We start from the raw sequence: 27,304 nt of genomic DNA on the forward strand, positions 1-27,304 counted from the left end.
TATTTAATTGTAAACATATAATTTTATCTTTAATAATGGCAGTGGTCAATAACTGACTCGAGAAACTCTTAAAAGTTTGATCATTGAATCTCGTGAGCTTGTGCAAGTGGTTCTAGCTCACTACTAGTTTATTTCTTATCATTTCCAAGAGGCAAAATCTACTACATTCAGGACTGTCCCTCAGTGCCCCTCACGATTGATAGACAATAAGAATTTTAGGTCTTAGACATGCAAAGATTGGATGGAGTTTGCATTTTTGGAAAAATGAATTTAATCAACTGTAGCTTTTTTTTGAAGCACAAGAAGATAACCTACTCTGCATAGATCTTGAGATTCTAGCAAGAGCAATATCCCATGGAAAGGTGTGCTGTACCCTCTAACAAGAAAGCAACTGAGCAATTTGACAATGTGTTCAGACAAAATATGGTTCTTTGAGTTTAAAGTTATTTCAGAAATTTACATTTTTGTTCCAGGCTCAGGGTAATATAAAATAATGAACTCCTCCTTCTAAGAAATAAATATTCAAACAATGAGATACTTATAGGGTCATCTCCCATTCTTTCATTTTGTGGTAAATTCAATCACGTCTTCCCAAAATACCTTTGCTCCTTAAGCTCTGGTTTTTGTCTCTTCAGTCATTTGGGGGGCGAGGAGCACCTTTCCCCTTTGTGTCCTTGGAACATTTCATTTCTTGTTATTTTTTTGTTTTTTTAATAGTTTTCTTTATATATGTTACATACCATAAAGTTCATATGTTTAAAATACATATTTCAATGGTTTTTAATATATTTACAGTTATGCTTTTACATTAAAAAGAGCTTCTAGTAATGCAGAATAGGGACAAAATTTCATTATTTAATTTTAGTGTTCCTTGGATGCCATTTCTTCTTGTGATGGTGATTATTAGATGTACTTTTATCTTCTTCTACTTACTCTCCATTTCATTTCCAGTAAATGCTATACTTTTTTAAACTAGACCTCCATTAGCCAAATACACACACACACACACACACACACACACACACACACCCCTCAAAGTTGGTGGACAAAAAGAAATTTAGGTTCCAGTCATACCAAGATTGAATGGAGTTTACATTTTTGGTAAAGTGAATCTAATGGGCTGAACATTTTGAAAGTATAGAAGTAGATAAAGTACTTTGCATAAATCTTGAGGTTCCAACAAGATTCTCTTATTCAAATGACTATATATATATGTATATATACATATATATATTAATAATAATATATATTAATAATAATATATAATATATACATATATATATATTTTTTCAGTTTGAAAATCCAATTGAAATCAAATTAGCATGAACTGGGCATAATCTGCTTTAGAGACCAGGGAGGGTATCCACTACAGAGCGGGGACAGTCACTGAAACAATGGGCTTGCTTTGATATAATATGGTCTCACCTCGACAAGGAGGATGACTTTGCAGATTCCCCACAGCATTTTGCTTTTTATGTTTTCATTTGATGGTGTGACATCCTATGACAATTATCATTATTTTGGGTCCAGTTTTCCCTCAGAAGCAGCTTTGACACAGATCAATGCATCTCAGTGTCATTTTTTATGGAGCTGCAACATCAGAAAATGACAGCTGGAAATCTTAATTGGTCCAGTGACAGAAAATATAATGACTGCTCACAGTGACTTATTTTATCTGACCTTGTGCTTAATTCAAAGGTAAAATTTCATCTCACTATTGGAAAAAAGAAAGTGATGGGCTGATGAGTACGGCAGATGGGCCAGTGAAAGACCCTTCTTTTGGAGAGAAATTGCTACTGGTTTGGGAGCTGTTATTAAATCAGAATTTAAGTGTTGGTCTCAAATAATGGATACCCGGGTCTCCATGCCTGCTTGAACTGCCAACCTTTCTACTGTGCCTGTCATTAGAAATGGCAGCAGGCACTGGATGTAGCATGGACGGTTGCCCACAAGTGACTGGCTGGAGGCCCTATCACAGAGGCCACCAGACAGCTGTCAGACAGACTGGCATTTGATCATCACTGATTTGGTCTGGAGCCCAGTGACTTTGACCCAGAGGCAAAAGGTTTCCTATAATACCACCCAAATTGCCCAATCCTCCTTGTCCTAGAGAGAAAGCTGTTTCTAGAATAAGGACATCAGATTTGTCTTACTGAGTCCAGCTATTAAACCGAGATTTCAAGTGTCCTATTGGCAGTTAAAAACTGGTAAATAAAGAAAGTCTTAAATCTCCAACATCTTTAATTCACCTTGGGCAAAGACGTAGCATAGACAAGGAGGCGGCATGATACAGTGAAACAATGCTGGACTTAGGTCGAGAAGGCATCTCTGAGCTTTATTTCTAGGGTTTGCCTAATTCACTGTGTAATCATAAAATCATATATACATATATGATCAATAACTGTAAGTCCCTTTTAGAATTGTGACTGATGATGACGATGAACATGAGGCTGATGACGATAATTTTGCTGGTGTTAGTGGTGGTAAATTGAATATTTTTCTTCTATAGGTGTATTAGTAATGTTTTCTTACCCTATAAAACGATAGCAAGGATACTGTTGGTAATGACTATAGTAAAGGGTAAAGGCATAGACTTTAAAACAGATAAAGTACTTTAAAGCAATAAATTACTTTAAACCAATAAAGTAAAATAAAGACCTGGCTTGGAATTCTAGCTCCAACACTCATGAGCTGGCAAGCTACAGTTTCATCTATAAAAAAACTACTACATGGGGTTGTTGAAAGAATTAAGTGAAATAAGGCATGAGAAGCAGTTAGTACAGCACCCAACACATAATTAGTACTCAGTACATTCCAACTTGTTCATATTCCTTTCAATTCAGTAAGTGCTGAGCTGGTGTCTTCCTCAGTGAATCATTCACCAGATTGAGACTGAGTGGTTCACTCAGCATGTATCTTCTCCAGATGTATCTTTGTGTTAGTCTAGGTCTCCCAAGAAGCAGTCACAAAGACTAGATTTTCTAAAAATTATGGCTTTTGAAAGAAAATGAAGATGAGTTGATAGGAAGGCTGGAGAACCATCAGACCAGGATGCACTTCTAATCCCAAGTGAAGGAGAGAAGGAACGGAGGTTGGGTGGAAACATTCTAGATAGATCACTGTGAAGAACAAGAAAGATTCAGTAAGGCTGTCAGGGAGTCCTCAGGACAGAGTCAGCTGTCAGAGGAGTCCCATGTCTTACAGAGACAAACCTGCTATGCTCAATCCTTGGCTGGAAGCAGCTTGAGCGAAAGCATAGCTGGGGGACAAATGTGGCAATTGATTTCAGAGCACAGCAGCTGGGTCCCTTCCGTTAAGCTCTCTGAAATTGAAGGTCTGGGAGGTACATTCTACAATCTCCTTGCTTTGAAAAACTGTGATTCCCTGTTAACTGTAATTAACTCATTCAGTCCTTCAATTTCAAAATAAATCATCTATTCATAATATTTGCTAGATTGCTCCAGGTGTTGGCTAGTTTGACTCCTTCTGAGGTTTTCTACTCTTCATAAGCAGGTAAGTAAAACTTGCCTTCTTCCCTTGCTCATCACCCCAAAATATGAGAAACAACAGAAGTTCCCCAACCATCTAGGCCGGGTGCTTCATTCTTCATCCCTTTGTGATGCTCACTTCCTGTAAGAAATGCCTCTTGCACTACCAAGAAAGTCATACCTCAATGTAGAAGCATTGTGTCTGTCTCTTCTCCATGGGCTCTGCCTCTTGGACCCTGCGTGAGCCAGAGCCCATTATTCTTCCTGCCCTGATCCTCTTGATCGCATGCTTGCCTCTGTGTCAATGGGACTGGTTTTGATGAACGGAAGGCACCGATCTCGTTTTGTGTAGGTTTTACAGCTCTCTGCCTTTGCTGTTTCACCAAGGGAAAGTCAAAGTGAGGAAACTAGTCAAATGAGTCACACGTCGGAATTTATTCTGAAGGGTGCTGGCATTATTTTTCTGCATTAGAGCAGCGTTGGCTTTGCTTGATACCTGAATCATGATTCAAAATGGAAATAGATTTGGCTTTTACCATCTTTGAGTAGCAGATAAACTCTAACCCAGGCTTTGCTGACTCAAGGTCTTCCTGCTTCCAGAAATGGAGATCATTTGTTCATTTCATCATTTCAGCAGAAGGTTTCTTGTGGGCACGTGGTACACCTTTCAGAAAGGCTTGATAAAAGAATGAATGAATGAATAAATGGAGTGAGATTGTTTGAGGAATTTGGTGCCTCAGAATTGTATGATCATAGTTTGTGTTTCCTCTCTGTTGTAAAGAAACTTTAGGCATTGAGTTCTGTTATTGCCAGACAATTCACAGGATCAATCATAATGTGTAAGAACCGGAAACCACCTCACACATGACCTGTTCTATTCTGCTGAAGAAAACCAAGAACTGAAGGGAAGTGACTTGACCAAGGTCATACAGTTAATAAAGGCAAAGTCTATACCCTACCTTCCTGTCTTTTCTCTTTCAGCTAAACCTGCTGCTTTCCCTTTTCATTTTTATAGTTCATTTGAAAAGAAACATTACTGATTCTCAAAATAGACAAAAATTCCATCCAAATACTCTAAAATCCTTTGGAAGTCAAGAAGACACAGTGGATTTTCCAAATAAGACTCACCCAAGTCATTTATTCATTTAACAAATATTGAGAGCTTATTTGGTGCCAGGCATTGGTCTATATGCTAAGAATATAGAAACACAAAGACAGGTGAGGTCTCTTTCCATCTGGGGCTTACATTCTAGTTTATATTCAGAAAGAATGTTTCATCTGTGAGTGTCACTCACCAGCTATATGACCTGGGACAAATTTCTCAATCTATCTGAGCCTCATATTTCCTTGTCTGAATAACAAAGCCAGTAAATCCCACTTTGCTTTGTCGTTGGGAGGACCAAAAAAGTAACGTTGGCAGGTCAGTTGGCAAAGTGTCAGGCACATAGTAATAACTTAGGGTGGTTTTTGTCCTATTCAAGCCTGGATATTCCAGTTGCCCTGGTTTCAGCCCTATTGTTTTTCTTCTTTCAAGAGCTGCAGCGTGGTGGAAGCTTTGCCCAGAGCAATCCCTTGCCTGCTTAAGTTCCAACCATACTAATTTTATTTCTGTTCCACAAACACTCCTACCTCCTTCTTCCTTTAGTGTCTTTGGATCTGACCCTCTTCCTGGAAAATCTAACCCTCCCAACTTCCCTCTCAGGCCTCCTACTGCCTTTTTTTTTTTTTTTTTTTACGCAGTCCTCTCACTGTGTGGCCTCTCCCGTTGCGGAGCACAGGCTCCAGACGCGCAGGCTCAGCGGCCATGGCTCACGGGCCCAGCCGCTCCGCGGCATGTGGGATCTTCCCGGACCAGGGCACGAACCCGCGTCCCCTGCATCGGCAGGTGGACTCTCAACCACTGCGCCACCAGGGAAGCCCCTCCTACTGTCTTTTGTATCTGCCTCACTCGTGCTCCTCTTTACTCTCAGTTTAATTGTCACTCAGCAAGAAGTCCTCCCTTAACGTCCCAGGCTTAGTCAGATCTTTGCTACACACTCTTACAGCAGGTCGGTTGACATGACTTGCAGAGCCCAGCCCAAAATGAAAATGTGGAACCCTTTGTTCAAAAAGTAAAACAAAGCATTGTGAAAAGTATTAGATTATAAAGGTTTTCCTTTCTTCCTTCTCTCTTGACTTGTCATGGTGTTTTTTACTTGTTATTTAATGTTGTTCTCCATAAAGAAAAGTTAAAATTTGTAACTATTAGCATTAATTTAATAAATTATTAATTATAGTATAAAATTTTTAATTATTATATTTTAACATCTATCATGATAGTGTGCAAAGCCAGTTTTAGTGCAAATATGAGTATAATACGTATGCAAAAGTAAGAATTACACAATTCCTGTTTTGTAGCTCATACATGCATGTATATTTCCTTCTTACCAGAACACAGGTAATGTTGCACAAAACTAATTTAGATGTTTTTATTTCATTTCTTGATATGCACATATTCTATCAAAGTTCTCTACTTGCAGCTTACAGATGGATAAAGAAGGGTGGAAACAAAAAGGAACTGTGGGTTATCCTTTCCTCCCCTTCTCTTCAGTGTCATCATATCCAGCATAAGTTGTTGGCTGATACAAGAAAGTAACATGAATAAGAAAAGATGTGATGGACTTTCTTGGTCGTTCATATTTCTTTCGATGTCATTAGCCTCTTTCTGCATTCAAGTAGGTTCTGGTTAGAACAGAAAGGGTTGCCTCTGGGGGCTGTCAGTATGCCTGCTTACTCGGTCTTAGACGTAAGATACTTATATTCAAAACTTTAAGTATCACTGAACTGCCACATATCCTAGGCCCACCAGAATTCTGTGCTACATATGAATGGGGGCAGGAGAGAATGGTGGACACTCAAGTTGTACTATGTCCTCTGCTCGTGTGCATGTTCCCTTATACCACTGGACTTGATTATAACACACAATTTCAAACTTAAAATTATCAAGAATTTCCAGACAGCAATGGGAGAGCATTAAACCAAGTCTGCAGCTTTTCTGAGCATGTACTCTCATGAGACTCCTCAGACCCTATGCCTGTGAAGCTGGTCTTGCTTAGAGCATCCTGTGCTTTTTAAATTAATTTCTTTATAACATTTGTAATGATATATTCATGAAATTATTTATTTAACATATTCCTCCATGATTAAGTCACAAACTGCATGAGGGCAGTGATCCTACACATCTTATTCACCTCTCCTCAGTAAATATTTTTTAGTATATGAATAGATAGAGAGATGAACATGGATGGAAAGACCAGGAGTCTGAAATCTTCAGGAACAAAATCAAGGAATGCCTTGAAATTAATGACAGGGATTAATATGATTCTATATAATTATATTTCATAGGTACATTCCATAGCTGTTTATTCCTCTCCTCCTTGGGGTTAAGTTTTACTTTCTAATTCTGTATGCTCTTCTTGATCAAACCTTAGTCATAAAAAGAATCAATGAGATTGCTATCTAGTCTAAGGAAAGATTCCTTCTTCTTCCTGCATGTGTGTGTGTGTGTATTTTAATGAATACACCACTCATGTGCAGAAAGAAAGAAGCTGTCTATTTCATTAATACTAGATTTTTCACATTGTTCAAGTTCCAAAAGGGAATATTTCTTCTATTTTTGCAGGTCTTATTTTATTAGCTACAAAAGTGAAATAACAGTTCATTTAACTATGTCAAAAGCAATAGAGACTCACTGCTATTTGCTTTCTTTTGTATAAATGTTAATGCATTTTTAACTCCACCCCACTGGTTGGTAAACCATTACGGTTACCACTGACCTATAATGCATTTCAGTCATTTTTAATAAACCCAGACATTAAGATGGCTTATCATTATCTCTATAAGCTACTAGAAATGGATTCCTTTCCTGAACTGCTGGGTCCTGTGGCACTCTAGCTAATGAAAGTGGATTTGAAAACACTATTCAATTAAACAAATCTGCTGAGATTTGTTTTTATTTTTTAGCCAAATATAATGTTCAGCAAAATCTGTAATCTCACATTCTGAAATGCTTTGCAGATGTTACTCATTTAAATGACAATCTTCTGCTCACCAGTGCCTAAGCCTCCTTTCTTTTTCTTTTTCTTTTAGATTTAAAATTATTTATTTATTTATTTATTTTACATCTTTATTGGAGTATAATTACTTTACAATGGTGTGTTAGTTTCTGCTTTATAACAAAGTGAATCAGTTATACATATGTTCCCATATCTCCTCCCTCTTGCGTCTCCCTCCCTCCCACCCTCCCTATCCCACCCCTCTAGGTGGTCACAAACCACCTAGCTGATCTCCCTGTGCTATGCGGCTGCTTCCCACTAGCTATCTATTTTACGTTTGGTAATGTATATATGTCCATGGCACTCTCTCACTTTGTCACAGCTGACCCTTCCCCCTCCCCATATCCTCAAGTCCATTCTCTAGTAGGTCTGTGTCTTTATTCCCGTCTTACCCTTAGGTTCTTCGTGACATTTTTTTTTTTCTTAGCTTCCATATATATGTGTTAGCATATGGTATTTGTCTTTCTCTTTCTGACTTAGTTCACTCTGTATGACAGACTATAGGTCCATCCACCTCACTACAAATAACTCAATTTCGTTTCCTTTTATGGCTGAGTAATATTCCATTGTATATATGTGCCACATCTTCTTTATCCATTCACCCGATGATGGACACTTAGGTTGTTTCCATCTCCTGGCTATTGTAAATAGAGCTGCAATGAACACTTTGGTACATGACTCTTTTTGAATTATGGTTTTCTCAGGGTATATGCCCAGTAGTGGGATTGCTGGGTCATATGGTAGTTCTATTTGTAGTTTTTTAAGGAACCTCCATACTGTTCTCCATAGTGGCTGTACCAATTCACATTCCCACCAGCAGTGCAAGAGGGTTCTCTTTTCTCCACACCCTCTCCAGCATTTATTGTTTCCAGATTTTTTGATGATGACCATTCTGACCAGTGTGAGGTGATATCTCATTGTAGTTTTGATTTGCATTTCTCTAATGATTAATGATGTTGAGCATTCTTTCATGTGTTTGTTGGCAATCTGTATATCTTCTTTGGAGAAATGTCTATTTAGGTCTTCTGCCCTTTTTTGGATTGGGTTGTTTGTTTTTTTGTTATTTAGCTACATGAGCTGCTTGTAAATTTTGGAGATTAATCCTTTGTCAGCTGCTTCATTTGCAAATATTTTCTCCCATTCTGAGGGTTGGCTTTTCGTCTTGCTTATGGTTTCCTTTGCTGTGCAAAAGCTTTGAAGTTTCATTAGGTCCCATTTGTTTATTTTTGTTTTTATTTCCATTTCTCTAGGAGGTGGGTCAGAAAGGATCTTGCTGTGATTTATGTCATAGAGTGTTCTGCCTATGTTTTCCTCTAAGAATCTGATAGTTTCTGGCCTTACATTTAGGTCTTTAATCCATTTTGAGCTTATTTTTGTGTATGGTGTTAGGGATTGTTCTAATCTCATACTTTTACATGTACCTGTCCAGTTTTCCCAGCACCACTTATTGAAGAGGCTGTCCTTTCTCCACTGTACATTCCTACCTCCTTTATCAAAGATAAGGTGACCATATGTGCATGGGTTTATCTCTGGGCTTTCTATCCTGTTCCACTGATCTATCTTTCTGTTTTTGTGCCAGTACCATACTGTCTTGATTACTGTAGCTTTGTAGTATAGCCTGAAGTCAGGGAGCCTCATTCCTCCAGCTCCGTTTTTTGTTCTCAAGATTGCTTTGGCTATTTGGGGTCTTTTGTGTTTCCATACAAATTGTGAAATTTTTTGTTCTAGTTCTGTGAAAAAATGCCAGTGGTAGTTTGATAGGGATTTCATTGAATCTGTAGATTGCTTTGGGTAGTAGAGTCATTTTCAGAATGTTGATTCTTCCAATCCAAGAACATGGTATATCTCTCCATCTATTTGTATCATCTTTAATTTCTTTCATCTGTGTCTTATAATTTTATGCCTACAGGTCTTTTGTCTCCTTAGGTAGGTTTATTCCCAGATATTTTATTCTTTTTGTTGCAATAAATGGGAGTGTTTTCTTGATTTCACTTTCAGATTTTTCATCATTAGTGTATAGGAATGCCAGAGATTTCTGTGCATTAATTTTGTATCCTGCTATTTGGCATGTTTCTCCTGCTACTTTACCAAATTCATTGATTAGCTCTAGTAGTTTTCTGGTAGCATCTTTAGGATTCTCTATGTATAGTATCATGTCATCTGCAAACAATGACAGCTTTACTTCTTCCTGTCCGATTTGGATTCCTTTTGTTTCCTTTTCTTCTCTGATTGCTCTGGCTAAAACCTCCAAAACTATTTTGAATAAGAGTGGTGAGAGTGGGCAACCTTGTCTTTTTCCTGATCTTAGTGGAAATGCTTTCAGTTTTTCACCATTGAGGATGATGTTGGCTGTGGGTTTGTCATATATGGCCTTTATTATGTTGAGGAAAGTTCCCTCTATGCCTACTTTCTGCAGGGTTTTTATCATAAATGGGTGTTGAATTTTGTTGGAAGCTTTCTCTGCATCTATTGAGATGATCATACGGTTTTTCTCCTTCAATTTTGTTAATATGGTGTATCACATTGATTGATTTGCATATATTGAAGAATCCTTGCATTCCTGTGATAAACCCCACTTGATCATGGTGTGTGATCCTTTTAATGTGCTGTTGGATTCTGTTTGCTAGTATTTTGTTGAGGATTTTTGCATCTATGTTCATCAGTGATATTGGCCTGTAGTTTTCTTTCTTTGTGACATCCTTATCTGGTTTTGGTATCAGGGTGATGGTGGACTCGTAGAATGAGTTTGGGAGTGTTCCTCCCTCTGCTATATTTTGGAAGAGTTTGAGAAGGATAGGTGTTAGCTCTTCTCTAAATGTTTGATAGAATTCGCCTGTGAAGCCATCTGGTCCTGGGCTTTTGTTTGTTGGAAGATTTTTGATCACAGTTTCAATTTCAGTGCTTGTGATTGGTCTGTTCATATTTTCTATTTCTTCCTGATTCAGTCTTGGCAGGTTGTGCACTTCTAAGAATTTGTCCATTTCTTCCAGGTTGTCCATTTTATTGGCATAGAGTTGCTTGTAGTAATCTCTCATCATCTTTTGTATTTCTACAGTGTCAGTTGTTACTTCTCCTTTTTCATTTCTAATTCTATTGATTTGAGTTTTCTCCCTTTTCTTCTTGATGAGTCTGGCTAATGGTTTATCAATTTTGTTTATCTTCTCAAAGAACCAGCTTTTAGTTTTATTGATCTTTGCTATCATTTCCTTTATTTCTTTTTCATTTATTTCTGATCTGATCTTTATGATTTCTTTCCTTCTGCTAACTTTGGGGGGTTTTTTTTGTTCTTCTTTCTCTAATTGCTTTAGGTGCAAGGTTAGGTTGTTTATTCGAGATGTTTCCTGTTTCTTAAGGTAGGATTGTATTGCTATAAACTTCCCTCTTAGAACTGCTTTTGCTGCATCCCATAGGTTTTGGGTCGTCGTGTCCCCATTGTCATTTGTTGCTAGATATTTTTTTATTTCCTCTTTCAGTGATCACTTCGTTATTAAGTAGTGTATTGTTTAGCCTCCATGTATTTTTTACAGATCTTTTCCTGTAATTGATATCTAGTCTCATAGCGTTGTGGTCGGAAAAGATACTTGATACAATTTCAATTTTCTTAAATATACCAAGGCTTGATTTGTGACCCAATATATGATCTATTCTGGAGAATGTTCCATGAGCACTTGAGAAAAATGTGTATTCTGTTGTTTTTGGATGGAATGTCCTATAAATATCAATTAAGTCCATCTTGTTTAATGTATCATTTAAAGCTTGTGTTTCCTTATTTATTTCCATTTTGGATGATCTGTCTATTGGTGAAAGTGGTGTGTTAAAGTCCCCTACTATGAACGTGTTACTGTCAATTTCCCCTTTTATGGCTGTTAGTATTTGCCTTATGTATTGAGATGCTCCTACATTGGGTGCATAAATATTTACAATTGTTATATCTTCTTCTTGGATTGATCCCTTGATCATTATGTAGTGTCGTTCTTTGTCTCTTCTAATAATCTTTATTTTAAAGTCTATTTTGTCTGATATGAGAATTGCTACTCCAGCTTTCTTTTGGTGTCCATTTGCATGGAATATCTTTTTCCATCCCCTTACTTTCAGTCTGTATGTGTCTCTAGATCTGAAGTGGGTCTCTTGTAGACAGCATATATATGGATCTTGTTTTTGTATCCATTCAGCCAGTCTATGTCTTTTGGTGGGAGCATTTAATCCATTTACATTTAAGGTAATTATCGATATGTATGTTCCTATTCCCATTTTCTTAATTGTTTGGGGTTTGTTATTGTAGGTCTTTTCCTTCTCTTGTGTTTCTTGCCTAGAGAAGTTCCTTTAGCATTTGTTGTAAAGCTGGTTTGGTGGTGCTGAACTCTCTCAGCTTTTGCTTGCCTGTAAAGGTTTTAATTTCTCCATCAAATCTGAATGAGATCCTTGCTGGGTAGAGTAATCTTGGTTGTAGGTTTTCCTCCTTCATCACTTTAAATATGTCCTGCCAGTCCCTTCTGGCTTGCAGAGTTTCTGCTGAAAGATCAGCTGTTAACCTTATGGGGATTCCCTTGTGTGTTATTTGTTGTTTTTCCCTTGCTGCTTTTAATATGTTTTCTTTTTATTTAATTTTTGACAGTTTGATTAATATGTATCTTGGCGTGTTTCTCCTTGGATTTATCCTGTATGGGACTCTCTGTTCTTCCTGGACCTGATTAACTATTTCCTTTCCCATATTAGGGAAGTTTTCAACTATAATCTCTTCAAATATTTTCTCAGTCCCTTTCTTTTTCTCTTCTTCTTCTGGAACCCCTATAATTCGAATGTTGGTGCATTCAGTGTTGTCCCAGAGGTCTCTGAGACTGTCCTCAATTCTTTTCATTCTTTTTTCTTTATTCTGCTCTGCAGTAGTTATTTCCACTATTTTATCTTCCAGGTCACTTATCCGTTCTTTAGCCTCAGTTATTCTGCTATTGATCCAATCTAGAGTATTTTTAATTTCATTTATTGTGTTGTTCATCATTGCTTGTTTCATCTTTATTTCTTCTAGGTCCCTGTTAAGTGTTTCTTGCATTTTGTCTATTCTATTTCCAAGATTTTGGATCATCTTTACTATCATTATTCTGAATTCTTTTTCAGGTAGACTGCCTATTTCCTCTTCATTTGTTAGGTCTGGTGGGTTTTTATCTTGCTCCTTCATCTGCTGTGTGTTTTTCTGTCTTCTCATTTTGCTTCTCTTATTGTGTTTGGGGTCTCCTTTTTGCAGGCTGCAGGTTCGTAGTTCCCATTGTTTTGGTGTCTGTCCCCAGTGGCTACAGTTGGTTCAGTGGGTTGTGTATGCTTCCTGGTGGAGGGGACTAGTGCCTGTGTTCTGGTGGATGAGGCTGGATCTTGTCTTTCTGGTGAGCAGGTCCACGTCTGGTGGTGTGTTTTGGGGTGTCTGTGGACTTATTATGATTTTAGGCAGCCTCTCTGCTAATGGGTGGAGTTGTCTTCCTGTCTTGCTAGTTGTTTGGCATAGGGTGTCCAGCACTGTAGCTTGCTGGTCGTTGAGTGAAGCTGGGTGCTGGTGTTGACATGGAGATCTCTGGGAGATTTTCACCGTTTGATATTATGTGGAGCTGGGGGGTCTCTTGTGGACCAGTGTCCTGAACTTGGCTCTCCCACCTCAGAGGCATAGCACTGACTCCTGGCTGCAGCACCAAGAGCCTTTCATCCACATGGCTCAGAATAAAAGGGATAAAAAGTAGAAAGAAAGGAAGAAAGCAGGAAAGAAAGAAAGAAGGAAAGAAGGAAAGAAAGCAAGAAAGAAAGAAAGAAAGAAAGAGTTATTAAAATAAAAAATAATTATTAAGAAAAAAAATTTTTTTAAGTAAAAAACAAAAAAAACGGACAGATAGAACCCTAGGACAAATGGTGAAAGCAAAGCTGTACAGACAAAATGTCACAGAGAAGCATACACATACACACTCGCAAAAAGAGGAAATGGGGAAAAAATAATAAATCTTGCTCTCAAAGTCTGCCTCCTCTATTTAGGATGATTCGTTGTCTATTCATGTATTCCACAGATGCACGGTACATCAAGTTGATTGTGGAGATTTAATCCGCTGCTTCTGAGGCTGCTGGGAAAGATTTCCCTTTCTCTTCTCTGTTCCCACAGCTCCCGGGGCTCAGCTTTGGATTTGGCCCCGCCTCTGCATGTAGGTCACCGGAGGGCGTCTGTTCTTCGCTCAGACAGGACGGGGTTAAAGGAGCAGCTGCTTCGGGGACTCTGGCTCACTCAGGCCGGGGGGGTGGGGCACGGAGTGCGGGGCGGGCCTGCGGCGGCAGAGGCTGGCATGACGTTGCACCAGCCTGAGGCGCGCCGTGCGTTTTCCCGGGGAAGTTGTCCCTGGATCCCGGGACCCTGGCAGTGGCGGGCTGCACAGGCTCCCCGGAAGGGAGGTATGGAGAGTGACCTGTGTTCGCACACAGGCTTCTTGGTGGTGGCAGCAGCAGCCTTAGCGTCTCATGCCGTCTCTGGGGTCCGCGCTTTTAGCCGCAACTCGCGCCCGTCTCTGGAGCTCCTTTAAGCAGCGCTCTTAATCACCTCTCCTCGCGCACCACGAAACAAAGAGGGAAGAAAAGTCTCTTGCCTCTTCGTCAGCTCCAGACTTTTCCCCCGGACTCCCTCCCAGCTAGCCGTGGTGCACTAACCCCTTCAGGCTGTGTTCACACCGGCAACCCCAGTCCTCTCCCTGTGATCTGACGGAAGCCAGAGCCTCAGCTCCCAGCCCCGCCTGCCCTGGCGGGTGAGCAGACAGGCCTCTCGGGCTGGTGAGTGTCGGTCGGCACCGATCCTCTGTGCGGGAATCTTGCCGCTTTGCCCTCCGCACCCCTGTTGCTGTGCATTCTCCTCCGCGGCTTCGAAGCTTTCCCCCTCCGCCACCTGCAGTCTCCGCCCGAGAAGGGGCTTCCTAGTGTGTGGAATCCTTTCCTCCTTCACAGCTCCCTCACATTGGTGCAGGTCCCGTTCCTATTCTTTTGTCTCTGTTTTTCCTTTTTTCTTTTGCCCTACCCAGGTACGTGGGGGAGTTTCTTGCCTTTTGGGAAGTCTGAGGTCTTCTGCTAGCATTCAGGAGGTGTTCTGTGGGAGTTCTTCCACGTGTAGATGTATTTCTGATGTATCTGTGGGGAGGAAGGTGACCTCAGTGTCTTACTCTTCCGCTATCTTCCTCCGACTTCAAGCCTCCTTTCTTTTACAACATGAATTCAAAAGAATCTATAGTGTGCGTTGGTGGTATAGTGGTGAGCATAGCTGCCTTCCAAAATAATCTATCATGCAAGTCTAGAATTTCCATACACTTTAAATGGAAAAATATATGTTTAAACACAAATACACTTTCATTATGTTTTTAGCCATAAAAGAATAGACACATACTATATATAAATATTAGTCCATAATCATCTATATAAAGTCAAATCAATGAATACATTTAGCTATAATATTCAGATAATAGACACATTAACACAGAATTGTGAGAAGGGTGTATAATTCTTAGATTTCAAATAATGCAAAAATTCATAATTTAAAGGAGCGAATAATGACCTTGGAGTTGTGAAGACTGGATTTTGGTGAATACTTCTGCCGCTGGTATGGTCTGATACTTATTTGTGGCATACTATATCAGGAATATGGTGATGAACAAGGCTAACATCATTTCTGTCCTGAGGGAACTTATAATCAGGGTCAGTGACTTGAGCAAATCACTTTTCCATCCTGAGTTCTTCTGACTTTAAAACAACATTCATTTAATTACACAAATATCTTCCAGATATTTATTAGAGATTGTCCGAGTGTTATAAGAGGTAAAAAATAAATTTTACATAGCTCCTAATTTCAAGGAGCTTATATTTTATGCGTAAATAACTATGAAGATAGAGTGTATGAAGCCCCACAGAAAGATCTGGCTAAGATGCCATGGGAAGGAAAAATGCAAAGGATTTCCAGATAGTGAAATCAAGGCTTCCTTGAATAAAAAACTTTTGAATTGAGTCTTAGGAGATGTAAAAGATTTATAAGTGTTGCTGATGAAGGGAAAACGGGAATTCTAAGCAGAGAGCATAGAAGAAGACTTGAGGAGGGGAGGACACAGGCAAATATGTAACATGGTCCTGTATGGCTGAGTGTAGTGTGGGTGTGAATGCTTTGTGTGTTCTCTCCTCCTTTCTCTTAGTGGCCCGGTCTGGTGAAATCCTCATTTATGAAGAGGCTCAGTCCACATCTTGCCTCACTGATAAGTACTGTGTCTGGCTTTTTAATCCTCTCCATTGTATAGATGGGTTCTGGCTAAACAGATGTTGAATTGAATTGAGTTGGCATCATGAGAAATTGTGATTGCAAGAATGGATTGGAACCAGATATCGAGGATCTTGAATGCCACATTTAGAAACTTAAAACCACTGAGTGTGTCTATTATATTCCCCTGAATATAATAATAATAGTTAATAATTTTTGTTCTGGGCACTATTTTAAGGACTGTGTCGATTTTATTTTATATAGTCTTCATAATAACCTGATGACATAGGCAATACTATTATTCTCATGTTAGAGAAAATGGGGCCTAGTGTTTCAGGGACTGGCCCAGAATCCGAGTGGGTCAGTGGTGGAGGCAGAATTTGAACCCTGGTACCTTGACTCCAGAATTAATGCTCTTAACTACTATGCAGAACTTTGCTTGAGAAAAAGGAATTTTGCAGAAATATCCAAGGTGAATCAGAAGGAAGAGGCCTGATCAAGGATCTAAATTTGGAGGCAACTGCAACAGGAAAAGGAAAGCCAAAATGATTATGGTGATTGGAGGTGAAAAGGAAAAAGAAGGGATATGTTTGTTGTTCATTCAGAATTAAAAGAGTTGGTAAATTATTCCACGTGGGAAGGAGAGAAGTGAAAGACTGTGAGAGTTTGAACCCACATTTCTGGGAGGAGGGCAGTCTTATTCACAAAAAAAATGGAAAACCAGGAAAGAAGCAAGTTCAGTAGGGGAGATGATAATTCTGTGATCATGATACAATTTATTTATTATTTATAAATTACTCAAGTCTGAGTGTGACATCCTTTCATTATTTCTGTTCCTTAGGGGAAAGGCACTATTTATAAAACAATACAGTTTATTATGTGCCATTGTTGTCATTTGTATTCTGGTTTTGCAGATATATATTTTTTCAGAATCAAATCGACTTATTTTGGAAAATAAACAGCATATTTAGAAGTTGATTTTGTTAGAGGTTTAAAAAGAAAGCTAGAATTTTCACAAAAATATACTTTAAAAGGGAACAGACCATCATATCAAAAATAAGTATTTTCACCATTGGTTCCTCAATGAATAACCAAAAAACCCCAGTATTTTATTTGAGAAAATCAGTGTTCTTATATATTTTTAACCTTGAAAAAATTATTCAACCTCGATAAATCTGTTTCCTCACCTGTAAAATGGGAACAATATTGAGAGTAATCTCGTAGAGATGTTGTGAGTATTCAGTGAGATATCATATGTGAAATCTTTGCACAGCGTTATCATCTAGTAAGACCCCATAAAAATTTTAGCTACCATTGTTATATTATTACTGTCAGTTCTTATATTCACTGAATTTCCTCACTGGAAAAAGATGAGCATATCTAATATTCGTTGAGCAGTAACATATAACTGTTGTTTTAGAACCATAATTATAACTCTTGAACTATTCTTTCTTAGACCTGTAACTGTTAACATTTGCTTTAATTTATTGTTTGAAAGGGAGAGAAATAGGAACTGATTTGTACACTTTTATAGTCAGAGCTCATACTTCATACTATCCATTCAGCACTCTGGGTTTGATGTAAAAACAGTAAGGAAAGAGAATAAGGTAACACTGACAAAGAAGAGTGAAATATATTCTAAAACAGCGGGTCTTGGCCATGCTCAGATGCTGAAACACATGGAACTATACTGTTATCATCTGAAACAACCAAATGGAATTTTTTAATGATGTACACTTTTGATGTGTTTAATTCCATCTTAAAATCTGGGAATAATTTTACTACATTAAAACATTACTGTGCAAATTAAAAACACTATAAAATCACAGCTCTGTGAACAGAAGTCTGCAAAAAATAAAAGTGCTTGAATTAAGTAATCATGTGTGATCTTTTGAGTTCTTTCAGTAACAGGTTTTGCCACTCATTTTATTATCTTTTAATGATCAAGACGTTTAACAAAAATAGAATTCAGAAAAATTAACTCACAATTTATTAATAAAATAAGATGAACTGAAGTCAATATGATCAATCAATTTCTCTTTTCTTCCCATTCAGAATGGGAATACTGACATTGTTTTTTGTTTGTTTTTGTAGCTGGAGAACACAGTTCTGCTTGTCAACCACCAGTGTTCCATGCGAGCATAGTTCTGAATCACAACCTAGAAGTGAGAACGGAAAGAAGCCCTACTTAAGGGTAAGTCGGGCTTCTGTGGCTTTAATTGCAACACTTTAAAAAAAGATATAGAGGTGATATTTTCCTGAGTGTATAATAAGAATCAATGGTGAGATGTAGCTGCCAAGAAAACTAATTGGACAGACTACAGTAACAGCAAAATCGTCGCTAGAGCAAAAGAAATGGCATTTCTTCCTGTTCTGTAATCGAGAGGCAACATCCAGATTATTACATTCAGTTCAGAATATAGAATTTTAACTTGGGTAGAAATAAACAAGTGTACTTTCAGGATTTTGCCACCAGAGCCATGAACTACAAGCGCACCAATAAGTGCCTCATTTCTACACCCTGTTAACTGAGACTCCCCCAACCCCAGCAAACCACCCTTGACCCAGGCCTCCAGCAGGAAAGGGGAGAATCAGGAGAATAGGGCAGGAAACATGAACTCAATAAAATGTAAACATATTATTTAGTAGCCGGAGATGCTACTGAACATGAGCAGACCTATCATCTGTACCTGCAGTGCTCAATATTGTAGCTGCCAGTTATAGGTTATAGGTGGTCATGAGCTCTTAAAATGGATAGTCTGAATAGATAGGAGCTGTGCATGTGAAATACACACTAAATTTTAAAGTTTTATGTGAAAAAAATGCAAAATATTGCACTTATACTTTTTATATTGATTGATTTTATATATTTTATATATTTTATATATTGATTGATTAAGCCGATATCATGTTTGGGGTATTTTGACTTAAATAAAATATATTATTCAATTTAATTTTACCCATTTCTGTTTATAGTTTTTAATGTGGCTACTAAAAAATTTTAAATATGTTTATGCTTTACATTATGTTTCTATTGGGCAACGTTTTTCTAGACTGGATCAAATTTTCTTTTTCTGTAAAGAGCTAGATGTTAAAACTATTTTACACTTGTGTCTGTCACAATTATTCAACTCTACATGGTGCGCTAACAGCAATAGGCAGTATGTCACCAAATGAACGTGGCTGTATCCCAATAAAGCTTTATTTATGGATATTAAATGGTAAATGCCATACATTTTCATGTACTATGAAATATTACTTTTTCTTTCTTTCAAACAATTTTAAAATGCAAAAGCTATTCGTTGGCCTTTAGAAACAGGCTGCTCATGGGCCATAGTTTGCCAACCCCTGTTCTAGATCTTACTCTGCACTTATTAACTTTGGCCCTTACTAAAATGACTTAGTCTATATCCTTGTTTAAAAATTGTAACGTTTACAGCTTAATTAGAGTCCCCCCTCCCCCACCAAGCTGTTGAGTTTCAAGTGACATGACAGGTAAATAACTTTACAACTTGACACAAAGATAAAATAGGCCAAGAATAGAATAAACTGTTTCTAAAAGTAGTAAAGTTCCTGATATTAGAAGTGTTTAAACAGAGGGAAGTTTCTAGAAAAGGACTTTGTAGACGAAAATTAAATACTAAGTGTATGATTTAATTCAATGTGTAATAACTCCCTTACAAACCCCAAACACGTTTTGTTTTGTTTTGTTTTGTTTTGTTGTTATACATTAACTCAATCTTAGTTGATACGTTGTGGGAAAAATTCAACAAAAGATCTCAGAGTTCAGGTTCTGACTCCTATCATAGAAATAATCAATTTATTATATTGAAAATCATCAATTCATCGAAGATTTAGTAGGAATCTCAAATCTGATGGATTGCATTTCTTTCCATTTTGGTAGTAGAATATGGTAAGGTTTTAACACAAGGAAATAAGATTATGGAAAGTAGATTGGTATAATTCTTCCTTTTATCTATCAAAGTAATATTAGTGAATTATCTGCAATTTATTTGAACATATAACCAATGACTGAAAATAAGTTGATAATTAATATTTTAAGTGTACTTTTAATAAATACCCTCCCAATGTTTTGATCCTCTTTGCCAATTCCTTCATGCTCTTCACCTGAGTTATAAGTATAGAATGTGTGATGCAGTTACAAAGAGTTTATATTTCTTGGGTTAATAAATTGGTCTCAATCACTAATGGATTCTTTATACTGATTGAATTTGCATGTTGAATTGGTTGAAATTGCCTGACCATATTTCAAGGTTAAATACAAAAGTATGTCGAGCTATTAATTTTGTGTTGCTGTTGTTGGTTTGAATGATGTAGGTAGTTGAAGCTAGAGCAGGAGATTAAATTAATTTCTGCCTTCATCTTAGCCCAGCCTTTCTCTGTGTATAATGTATCTGTGACATTTGTCCTCATTCCGAGAGAAAATGAGGAAAACTCATCAGAATGAATGACCAGTCCTCATTAAACTGATGATTTGGGGGGAGATTTCCTTTGATTCAATGCAATGAAAGATTACCATCCCGAAGAATGAGCTTAGCAATGGGAAATCCAAAAGTGAATGTACACCAACCAAAATCAATCAAATCATCCTAACTATTTCAAGGGCAAAAAGGATAACAATAGAGTATCTTCCAGCTGCTGACAAAGAAATCAACATGTCTGATGTTTGTTCCCACGTGTGAGGAGTAAATACTTCCAATAGATGCTCTGCTTTCTCAAATCCACATGAGCTGGACATTTACTAATTTGTTCTAAGGGCTAGAATAAATGGGGTAGTTTTTACATTTTCAATTATAAAATGCAATCCTATGCAAATGTCCTGAGACTAGACCATAAGATTCTCTCACAGTCTCTCCAGAGAGTAAAATTTCAGTTGCAAAACAACTCTAATCCTTAAAGCGTTTATGAAAACTTAGGTGGAAGACAGGACAAATAAGCCTTTGCAAACAAGCTCCAAGGGAATATATGTAGCCCACATCCATCATCCGCAGTGTATCTCCTATTACACACAAATTCATCTTAGAGAAAGGGAGAAGCAGCCCCTATTGATTTTCTTCATCTCTCCAGGGATAGACCTTCAAAATTGGTCAATTACAGTATTTCAGATTTCCTTGTTGCTAGCCTGGGCATGCAATATTTGTTGTAACTAGTAGGCAGAAGTATATTTTATCCAGTTAATGTTTATATTCATGGCTGTGTGTACATCAAAATTAGAAGTCAGCTTTTGTTTCCAATATATACTTTAGAAAAAATATTTTGTTATATTGTGGTTTGTGATTATGAAAGTAACATATGCACCCTCTAGAGACTTTGGAAAATACTGAAATAAACAAAAATTTTAAAAATCCCTTATATCCCTACTACCTAGAAATAACTACTATTTATTTTCAAATACATTTCTTTTAGTCTTTTTTTATACTTTTTCATTAATTTATTCAATTAATATGTATAATGCCCAATACATACCAAGCATCACACTATCATTTGGACACATGATGGTGAATGAAAGAGACATTGTTTTTGCATTTACAAAATGTAGCATTTAGTCAGAGACAAGCGAACTGATGCAAAATAATGTGCTCTGTGCCTTAATAGAATGAGTCAGAATATGATAGTCACACATGAAAGGAAAAAATTGTCCAGACTTGGGGGACAATAGGGAAGGTTTATAGGAAAAATATTGACTATAGGCCTAAGATTGGGTAGCATTTAGTCAGATAAAGAGGAAGGATAGAGGTGGAAAAGCATTGACTAAGAGGAAAGACTCAGGTAAAATGTTTGGTGGGTGTTCTAGGAAGTAAGTAGCTGATGATTATAGCTTCAGAGGGTGAAGAGGAGATTGGAAAAAAGTGGGGCCCACACAGTGACAGAAGCCATATGTGGCAATCCATGGAAATAATGTATATTCACTAGGCTATAAGCTAAGAAACTCTAAAAAGAGACCTCATATACAGTATCTCAAACAAAATAGAAGCTTATTTTTCTCTCATGCACCCATATGAAGAAAGGTGAGTGATCTGTTGTGGGTAGCCAGCTCTACTCAACCTGATCACCTAGAGACTTAAGTTCCTTCTTTCTTGGGGCTCCTTCATTCCCTAGGGTGCCATCTACATAGCCATACGGTCCATTAGCTCCCTTGCACCACATCTAGTTTCCACCCTGCAGGAGGAAGTGAGGAAATAGACAATACACAATTTCCTTTTAAGACACTGACAATTGTCTACATTCCATTGTTGAGAAATTGGTAACATGAGCACCTTGGGAAATGGTACCTCCAGTTCCGAGGGCAGAATGCCTGCTCACTTATATTTTGAAAGAAAAATTCTGCACTAAAAAGAACAGGAGAATATGTGCCTCACCACGATTTGAAGTCTGGATTGTATTTTAAGAATAACGGAAGGCCACGGAAAATTTTGAACAAGGGGATATTATTGTCAGATATGAATTGTAGAACTTGACCGTAGAGTGGAAGATGAATTGGAGGCTAGCAGGAATGGAGACAGGACTACTAGCTGACAGGCTGTGTGACGAAACAAATTCAGGCAAGGGATAATGGCGTTTTGGGCTAGGACAGAGGCAGAGGAATTACGAGGAAAGCAGCAGTTCATTTATGAGTCAGAATGAGTAATTTATGAGGCAGAATTGCAGGGCTGGATGCATCATTTCATGTGGAGGGTAATCGTGAGGGAGAGCGAGAAGTCAAAACGTCTGGCTTGGTAACTGGTGGGATGGTGCCACTCCCTGATTATATCCGTGGGTTTGCACTATTTCAGAGATCACCACAAAATCTAGTAGCTTAAAATAACAACTCTTTATTTAGCTTTGATTGTGTGGGTCAACTGGGCAGGGCTCAATTAAGCCATATTCTGCTGACCTCAGCTGGACTCATGCATCTTAGGCCACCTGTGGGTCAACTAGGATTCTGGAGGTGAAGTGGTATGACAAGGACATCTTGGATTCAAGTTTTCCATCAGTCAGCAGATTAGACTTACTGGGCTTATTCACGTGGTGCCAGCAGATTCTAAGAGCACAAAGAATGGAAGTGACCCTATTATGCACGAGCACTTTTTTTTTTTTTTTTTTTGCGGTACGCGGGCCTCTCACGGTTGTGGCCTCTCCCGTTGCGGAGCACAGGCTCCGGACGCGCAGGCTCAGCGGCCATGGCTCACGGGCTTAGCCGCTCCGCGGCATGTGGGATCTTCCCGGACCAGGGCACGAACCCGTGTCCCCTGCATCGGCAGGCGGACTCTCAACCACTGCGCCACCAGGAAAGCCCTCGAGCACTTTTAAAGTCTCTGCTTGTACCCTGTATGCTTTGGTCTCATTGAACAGTGCAAGGCACACAGTCACTGTGGAAAGGAGCCATGAAAACCTTGAGGGCTATTGTTGCAGGAATCTGTAAACCTGATATAGAAAACAATGCACAGGGTGTATTGGAAAAAATTTCACTGGCCTTGAATTTTGGAAATAGGGAGAGTGGAGGTTCTTTCTGGGAACCAAATCTGTATAATTTTGAACATCACTTCACCTCTTTGGACTTCATTTTCTGCATCCCTAGAGACTGAGTTTGATTTACCCCAATGTCTAAGATTTATGACACTGATTAATATTTTGTTTATGGTAGCATAAGCAAAAGGCCATCTTGAAACTTGGACTGTCAGATCTGGTTTCTTTCAAATAGAGGGGGAAAAAATGGAGTAACTAAAGTCTTTGTTCTATTGGGTTTTTCTGTTCTATTGACCTGTCGTTCCACAATTTGACACTGACTGTCCAATTGTCATTTGCCACATTGGCTTTATGTTAATGTTTATTTGTTTATAGAAACCAGTGTATCCGCATTAGTCAGCAAGTAAATGATCTTATTCTGTATAACTTTTATTTAAAAATATAGATAAATGATGAGTTTGAAATGTGTTCTTTAATGTTCATCACAGCTTGTGGAACATATATTGTTTCCTGGGTTATACTTGTGACCTATTTAGTAACATTAACTGTAAATCTGTGACTAGCCCACCTGTTGCTGAAACTCGGCCTCTGTTCAGCGATGCCGAATAGAAATGCAGAAATAGTTTTGGGTGAAGTAGGAAAGACTAGCTTTATTGCTTTGCCAGGCAAAAGGGGCTACAGAGAGCGAATGCCCTCAAGACTGTGTGTCCAGCCCTGGAGCGGGTAGCGAGGAGTCTTACAGTGTTCAAGGAGCAGGGCGTGGTCAGCTCGTGGACCTTCTGATTGGTCGGTGGTGAGGTAATCAGGAGTCAGCATCATCAACCTTCTGGTTCCAACTGGTTTGGGGTCTATTAGCTTGTGGGCAGCATACAGTTAACTTCTTCCACCTGGTGGGGTTTCAGTATCTGCAAAACATCTCAAAAGACATGGCTCAGAATATTATCTATAGTCCTTGAGGAAGAACTAAAGGTCCTTGACTTTGTTTAATGGTTAAATTATTATTATTTTGTATTGTTTGACTATTTTCCTTTCTTTCTGCATTTTCTCACTTCTCTGATTAAATTTATTCTTTGGCTAAAGTTCTTCTACAGACAAAAGGCAGGCAGAGGACATGGGTGGGAGTCTCTTCTGGGAAGGCTTCATAGGGTCCTGTTTGGTTACAAACTTGGTTTGTCTAAAGCTGGCATTTTAATTCCTGCCTAATTATGATATCAGTTGTTGTGGAAACACATGCCACCATAACCACTTAGCTTGTACTGTATATCACATGTCAAGGAACTATATAAAACCACATGATGTGATTTTAGAGCTAGAATAAACAATGTAAATAATTTTATTCAAATCACTCATTTTATAGGATGAAAATAACACCCAGAAAACGTAAGCATATTGGGTCAAGTCATATGGTGAGAAGATCATCCACATTGTAACTCACACCTAAGTTCAACTTCATCACAAAAATCAGCCTGGACTAGGGTCAAATTGTTTCCAACTGAATAATAGATTATCTATAATAGGCAAGAAGTTGCAAATATACTTTCTGCTAAGGCCATTGTAAGTAGATTGGAGGTAATGTGGTGTGATGGGATTGGCCTTATTATTACAGATCTACCTTCTACCAGCCATTAAGACAAGTTACTTACTGCCTTTCACATGCCTGGTATTGAACTCAGTCCGTAAGAGATTTTCCAAAAGTGTTAGTTCTTTCCTTTGCCCCTTGTATGTATATCAGCTCTCTGACCCATTTGGGATGGTCTTGGATTGATTATTGTTTGGGGGAAGAGAGATAAAAATGAACAAATTTTGTTATCTATTTTGATAAAGTGAAGATTTTATGTTCCTAATTTGACAATTGTCTAAGTGAATTCTTATCATATTTCTAGATGTTATATCTTCTGGAAAATTAATGGCTAGAATATTGAACTGGGTCAGGAGATATGGATTCTAGTTCCATTTTGTCATCAGTAGACTCTGTAGGCATAAGTCTCAGTTTTCTCTGCTAAAATGGGAATAAAATATATTTGCCTGGACAACTTTACAGGGTAGTTAGAAGGGTCAAACAAATCATTTTGAAAACAAAAAATGCCAAATACCCTTCAAAAATATGAACTTGTTATTGAAACATCTAGAATAAGTATTTTTCTAACAGTCAGGGCATTATGTGATACCAACTTTTATTACATTGGCAAGTAGAGACAAAAAAGGGCATAGTGTAAACACATAGTGAAATCCAGTTTGCCATTGGGATCCTGAAAATTAAGACTCTCTCAGCACTGGATGTGGGAGGAGACCACTGAACCCTATTTGTATTCAATGTTCTCTTCTCAGATGGTTGTCTGAAACTCTAGCATCCACTGTTTAGTTAACTGACTTTCCTTCACTTTCAACCTCCCTACCCATTTTTCCATGTTTTCTTCGGTCCCTCTCCTCTTTGTCCGAAAGCGACAAGAAGTATAGCTACTTATTTCAGAACAAATGTAGTATTTCATATATATTATAGGCAGAGTGATGCAGATACCAGATACAACAAAAACACACAACAGATTTGGCTGTAGTTCCTTATGAATCATCAGATTATGAGTTTATACACGCAGTGTTCATATACTGGAGAATATTTTACACCTTTTCATTTCATTATGTTTCCCCTTCCTGCCAGAACATGTGCAGGTGCCTGGGTCTACAGGGGGTAAAGAACATCCATGTGGAATATTCCCCACTCAGAAGAAATAGCCTGTCCATCTTGCTTTAGATTTGATGAACTACCCATTTGTAATAGTTTCATATCGATTTCATTACTGGGCAACAAGAATGAATTGACAGAGAAAGCAATCAACACATGATGCACCCATTGGAACATCTAATATGAGATGTTGGTGCCTTCTGTCAACCCAGACAATTACCAAAGATACTCAAAGGGTAAGTGATAGCCAAAATAAGCCACATGGTTCTGTGGACCACATCCTGCATAACTATTAGTGAATGCAAAGCAGGCACAGGATGACACACTGCTCCATCAGTATAACATTTCAGGTGAACGCCCTGTTTGTACTGTGTTCTTCAAGAAAATGCAGATGTTTGTGGTAAGATAAGAGCTTACTCTCTGTGTGTGTTTGAGAGAGAGAGAGAGAGAGAGAGACTGCATATTGATGCCAAGGTATAAGAAATGTATCAGGGAAAACAATTTTAAAAAAAATAATTAAATCTAATCCTTCTCACCATGTAGATTGCTTTCTGTGGCAGAGCATGAGTTTGAAAGAGAAAACACAGACTCAGATTTCTGAGAGCTTATTGATTCATGCCTTGTAAACAGCTAACAATTAGTCTTTCATTTAACAAATATTTATTGAGCACTTGCTATGTGCAGGCACTCTATACTAAGCAATGGAGATATAAAATTTTAAAAATGAATCCTCCCATTTACAACAACATGGCTGGACCTTGAGCACATTATGCTATGCGAGATAAGTCAGAGAAAGACAAGCACTGTATGATATCACTTATATGTGGAATCTAAAACAGTTAAACCTATAAAAAACAGAGAGTAAAATGGTGCTTACCAGGAGATGTGGAAGAGGAATAAGATTGATGGTGTTTACAGTTCCAAACTTGTAATCAATTGTAAATAAGCCATATACATCTAATGCACAGTACAGTGAATATAGACAGTGATATTGTACAATATCATTATGCAGTATGATAAATACCACTACAATGGCAATCACATTACATCACAAAATATACATGCATCACAGTAACACGCTGGACACCTTAAACTTACACAGTGTTACATACCAAATTTATTCAATAAAAACATAGACATGCTACTTATCCTCCTGGAATTTATAGTTTGGTAAGGGAGAAAGAAAATTAGAAAACCACAGTCCTCTAAACTATAATGAATCCTATAACTGCTCTATGTAGCTGTGTGTGTGTGTGTGCGCACACATACACACACACTTTAAATACAATTTAAAAATTATTATGGGACCATGAAGGTGTAC

The 27,304-nt window shown here is 38.0% G+C and overlaps 1 protein-coding gene across 16 annotated transcripts in view; it reads left to right on the plus strand.

Moving 5' to 3' along the window:
* The window catches only part of LRRC4C (leucine rich repeat containing 4C), a 1,216,832-nt gene that overhangs the window by 934,185 nt on the left and 255,343 nt on the right, over nt 1–27,304 (plus strand). For all 16 annotated transcript variants that reach the window (XR_009564875.1, XM_060303337.1, XM_060303327.1 and 13 more), the window contains one exon: nt 17,931–18,030. The gene's annotated coding sequence lies outside the window, so the exon portion shown is untranslated. The remainder of the gene's footprint in view (nt 1–17,930; nt 18,031–27,304) is intronic.

This window comes from Globicephala melas, chromosome 8 (genome assembly GCF_963455315.2).
Source record: "Globicephala melas chromosome 8, mGloMel1.2, whole genome shotgun sequence".
Taxonomy (NCBI): domain Eukaryota; kingdom Metazoa; phylum Chordata; class Mammalia; order Artiodactyla; family Delphinidae; genus Globicephala; species Globicephala melas.